This window comes from Mytilus trossulus, chromosome 1, assembly GCF_036588685.1.
Source record: "Mytilus trossulus isolate FHL-02 chromosome 1, PNRI_Mtr1.1.1.hap1, whole genome shotgun sequence".
Lineage (NCBI taxonomy): Eukaryota > Metazoa > Mollusca > Bivalvia > Mytilida > Mytilidae > Mytilus > Mytilus trossulus.
This window is the reverse complement of record NC_086373.1, coordinates 93750981-93756980: the sequence shown is the minus strand read 5'-3', so window position 1 is coordinate 93756980 and position 6000 is coordinate 93750981.

Sequence of the window (6000 nt, the reverse complement as noted above, 5' to 3'; positions counted from 1 at the left end):
TGACCCATTATAAAGGTCAAAGTACGACCCTGACAGGAGACTTGGATCATAACAAACAGCAAGGGGTAAAAAAATAACTAGTGAAAAACCACTCAAATAGGAAAACCAACGGCCAAATCTATATAAGAAACGAGAAACACTTTATTATATGGTCCACTTAAAAAAACGACAACAGATATAAATCTGCTTTTATATTTCACCCCCTTGCACTTAAAGTCTTTCATGACTTGACTACGGTTTTCTACAGTTTGTTAGAATTTCTTACCTGTTGAACAGTTTGTTATGATTAAACAAATTGTGATTTGGTAAAAAATTGAATAAACTGCAATAGGTTGAGAGCAACACTACATTTTGTATATACAGTCAAGTAGCATAAAGGAATGGGTATGATGAAACAACTCGCATCAATTGACATAATGATATAGAAGTGACGTCTTTTAATATATTCCTTTGCAATATGTCAGACGGGTTATTATGTACTATTAAGCATTACACTGTTCACACAGTGCATGTTGATAGTAGGATTGAACTTTTTATGTTATTACAACATTGGAGTTTTTACGTGTATGTTCATGATAACAAAATGTGTGTGTGAGAGAGAGGGAGAGAGACAAAAGATCCAAAAGGAATATTCAAAACACCAATCAAAACAATCTGACAATGCCATGTCTAAAAATGAAAATCTACGAAAAGTCAAACAACAGTACACAAAACACATCTTCGAAAACTACGGTAGACTGATATGTTGTAATGTGGTTGTTGTTTCACGGTTGGCGTGGTTCATAGGTGATTTTTGTTTCTCTTTTTTTATATATATATTAGACCGTTAGTTTTCCTGCTACAACGATGTAATTACATTATTAGGACAGTACACAACAACAGCTAAATAGAATCACGAAGTGTGTGTCTGTCACACGAATGCATCAACGCCACAAAAAGTGACGTCCCATGTAAATTTCTTAAAATTACATATAAATCAAGATATGATTAGGTTTCTAATCATGTTATTGGATGTATTTTATAACAATTACAAGAATATTAGTATAAAAGAATTGTGTTAGTAAATAAACTCATCATATACCAGGATTAAATTTTGTATATAGTGCAACTAACTGTGTCTGCCTTTCTACCAACATCAAACTGTATAAAACATAAATCCGGTGCACATAGTTGCTTTAAACAAAACATCATACAAATGAAGAGGGTGATTTTATTGTCTTTACTTTTACATACGAATAAACGATAAAGAATAGAATCAAAATAACAAACAATTAGACACAAAACAGTGTCTTATCTAAATAACATATACTTCGCAACTAAATACATGACGCTGGATAAACAAATGTCGAGACCAAACGATGCATGTAAATGATAAACCACAATCTATACGTGGAAAACATGTCCTTACATACTTGGTGTAGACAAAGCAAATCGTATGGATCAGCCAATTTGTGATAGTGTCCATGCAATTTTCGAAGTGTCACTTAGAACTCGTGGTTAAAATATTCATTGGAAAAGTGGGACACCAGAGGGACAGTCAAACTCATAGATAAAAAAAAACCTGACAACGCCTGGCTAAAAAAGAAAAAGACAAACAGACAAATAATAGTACACAAGACACAACATAGAAAATTAAAGACTAAGCAACACAGACTCCATAAAAAAAAAGGGGTGATCTCAGGTTCTCCGGAAGGATCAGAAGATCCTGCTCCACGTGTGGCACCGATTGCGTTGCTCATGTTATTACAAACCCTGTAAATAGTCTACTTCGGTAAGTCACGTTCGTGAAACGGGCAGAGGATTGTAGTAACGACATCAGAAACAAATCTGATATTATCTGTGAAACGGATATTCTATAACGGTATACCAACTCGTGATGGCGTTTGTAAAATTTTCGAAGGGATGATTTGAACTTCACCATTTGGAACTCTTGGTTTAATAGATTCCTTGTGGGCAGCAACCCCCTATCAAAGAAATCATGATAGGAAATACAAGCCCGGGAATTTCGTATCAAATGGGGGATATGTACTCCGTATGAAGGGACTGCTGGAATGTTGTAACATAGAAATGGAAAGTTTACATTTGGGAAGGTGAACTTATCTCTTATGTAGTAAAGTTATGTAAGATATGTAGCAGCAACTATATCGAGAATATCATGATATAAAACGAAATCATGTCTTTAAGCTAACCTCACTTTTATATTTCAGATTTAAGATAAGATTTGAGGCACACTTAACTGTATCTGCTGTAAATTATTGAATATAGTTTCTCTCTCTACTCTGATTACATCCCCATTAGCAGGTTCTGCTATGGATTTACTTTATCTTTTCAGCAAACTTTCACACCAAATGATGCTATGCTTTTCCTTACTACAATTTTAGGAATACATAATTTGATATGAAAATAACACTTTATACATTTTCATGCGTTCGAACCAATTTTCTGGATTACTCTTCATTAAAAACTCTTCAACCCAAATATTCATAAATATTCCAATGGTTTAACAGTAAATGTACACATGAGGAGCTATATTACCAAAAGAGATCTTCCATGCTTCATCTATTCTTTTTTTTTGTGATTTGTCCTTTTTCCGATGGTGACATTTTTACTGAACACCCATTTATTTGTTCATATATAAGACTTAATAGCTCATATTAAAAACGTTATTTACCAAAATTTTAGAAGATTCTTGATTTTCTTTCTTTCAATTTGAGACGCAAATAATACCAATGCAAATATAAGGTAAAAGTCAGAGTCAGCGTTTCCCGACATATTTTAAATCTCAAATATCTCGAAAAGGAGGTCCATGATAGTTATCAAAGGTACCATGACCTATCAATACTTTTAGCTTATTTTTATCCTTAAAGAATGCTCTACAAGCTTATGGTATCAATTTTAAATTCTTGATTTATTAACTGTTGCCTAACCTCACCTAAGTACATCCTTAATACATTCATAAGTTATCTAAACTACTGCTGCATCTGATTACGAACGGTCGGAATGATTTCTGGTTCGGTAGGATATGCTTAAGTGGCCTTTTTAAAATACAAATTCCCTGTTCCATTTGTTGCATGCGTTTGAGGTTTTGATTTTGCTATTTTACGAATTAATTTCCGTTTTGAATTCTCCTGGAAGTTTGGTAAGTTTGTTATTTTACTTTTTTCATCACTGCCTAGAGTAACTTTAAACATATTACAAACATCATAACTATTGTTTCGAATAATACGTTGGAAGGTTTAGTGTGACTACGTGATATTAAAAGTCTTCCGTATGATTCCTGATATCATACAGAGTGATTTTGTTGAAGTTCTCGATTATCAATTCAGTTGTTTTGACTAAATGCCCTTTAATTGAGTGTTTCGGTGCAGCAAACTTTGACTTTAACGCTTTTGACTTTTTCAATTTTTTTCTAATTCTTTCATGAAGCATTGTATTGCTTGGTTTAGACTAGTAACTTCGAATCTATTCTTGAAATGGGTGTGTTGATTTTTTGACAGAATCACACTTTTGTGTTATTCTCAAACTTTGTGATTCCTATCTACACCTTCAATTCATATCTTACAACCGTCTTACCTTCTCCCTCGATTTTTATTTATTTGAAATTTCTATAATCTTATCATCTTTTTTATAAGTCCCATTATGGATTGAAGTTTATCAACAGTTCAACTTATAGTTGATGTGTTTCCCTCGGTTTAGGTTTGTAACTCGGATTTGTTTTCTCCCAATTGATATATGACTTTTGAACACTGGTATACTTCTTTTGCCTTTATTGACCATTTTGTCAAGTTTCCCTGTGTGTATGCTTTTGAATGGCAGGTTTATATTACTGAGGATTGTTGAGTTTCCTGTGCCAATGCTTTGTAATGATAGGTTATATCACTTTGGGATTTTGACGTTAAGTTTCCTCTCATGGTGCTTTACAAACAGAACAAAATTTAGTTATTGATTTGACCTTCCAACTGTTTTGTTTCTAGCGCCACTGGTGAGTCTTATGTAGGCGAAGCCTGAGTCTGGCATATTCTATTATAAAACTGATACATTCGACCAGTTTCTATAATACCATAAATTCTGATGTAAAGATTTCATGTGCTGATGCTTGAAAATACAAGCTTGGGGATTTTATCGGTTTTTTCTCTTCTGCTGAGGTTTTGTCACAACTAGTTTGCTTCTTGGATATGTTTACGTTTTTTCTAACTGTTAACGCTTGTAGCGCCAGGTTGGCGTATGGTAATCTGCCTAGTGACTTCCTTATTCAATACTTAGTCACAACAGGGTGTCCCATTTTAATGATTGTGTTGATAATTTCCACTTCCTGAGGAATTATCACTACTAGTCCTACATCTTGGTTTTCCAAAATCTGAAGAAAATATCTGCGACGTATATTTTTTTTTATATATATCTGTGAATGAATAGAGTGATGAGGCTAATATACGACATTGACATAGAAACAAATGATCATATTTAATTATCTTCTGTCGAATAAAACTATTGGCCCCTAGGTACGCCTACATAGATCTACATAACAAACACTGATTTTTGTAAATGTTTTAGCTGAATTCTATTACAATATAGTTCATTTGTATGATATTTTAATACGTCATGACATATTGGTAATAATTCCATGACGTAAAGCAATGAATGGTACATACTATTGCTCGTAGACTTAGAACTTGTAGAGGCTATATTTCTGTAATAAAACAAAAAAAAACCCGACGATATCAAACGATTCATGTAAATAAAAAAAATATGTATAGAATATCTTATTAAACAGAAAAACTTCAAACAAATACTGCTATAAATAAACTGATATAGGCACCAGCTAGAGGGAAATGAATTCACGAATATTTGTAAGAACATTGTGAAAAAAAGTAATTTTCCGGTGTTCAAATAAAGTAATTTGATATCAAGAGACAAATTAAGGTAAAAACCAATCCGGAGGGACAACCATGGAGGACAAGGATAAGTATCTCCCGCAATGTATGCATCCACCGCCATGCGAGTTCATATGTAGTAAAAATGTCACAAGCGGGAATAATGTCACTCGGTAAAATTATAAATCAGACGACTACATTTGTACCAGAAGACCTAGAACCGTTAAAACATGTTAGTAGTGAGCTGTGACACTGACACACCATATTGGTCTACCAATTTATAATGATAATGATTATTTATAATGATTACGTAAATTTATGTACTGTCCATTTCAGTCGATCGTCCTCGTTCACTATGATATGAAATTCTGGTTATTTGAGTTTTAAAATAACAAACACTCAAAAATACTGAGATGGGAAGAATATTAGTATAATTTATTTTAAAACTTCTCAACAGGGAGAAGTTTTATTTAAAAAAAAAACCATCAGCAACTCGAGATCTTTTCGATGGTAAGACCATTAATATATTGTGCCCAAGCAGCATACCTTTTGTGATAATCCAATACATATTTCAAAATATGATTACAGTTTATTTAAATTGATTATGTATGTGAGAGAGCTCATATCTATGCTCCCTGTTGAAGATCGTAGTTAGACCTATAATGGTTTACCTTTACAAGTTGTGAATTGGATGGAGACTTGTATCATTGAAACTCATACAACATCTTGTTATATTTATTATTCTTGTTGTCTTTAAACAGAGTTTTAAACTTTTGGTCATCGATGCTGTTCAACTTTGTACTTGTTTCGGCTTTCAAACTTTTGTATCTGGGCGTCACTAGTAAGTCTTGTGTGGACAAAATGCACTTCTGGCGTATTAAAATTTTGTTGCCTTTTGTTAGCTATTGTTCGTGTGTTTCTTTGTCAATTATGTTCTCCTATTTATTTATATTGTAGTCAGGTAATGTTGTGTTGTCGTTTTAATGTTATATTTCACATGGCCATAAAATAGGGAGGTTTGGCATGCCACAAAACCAGGTAAATCAAATGGCAGAATCAAAAGCTCAAACACATCAGACAAATGGATGACGACTCTCATTTATCTTGGTACAAGCATATCATAATGTAG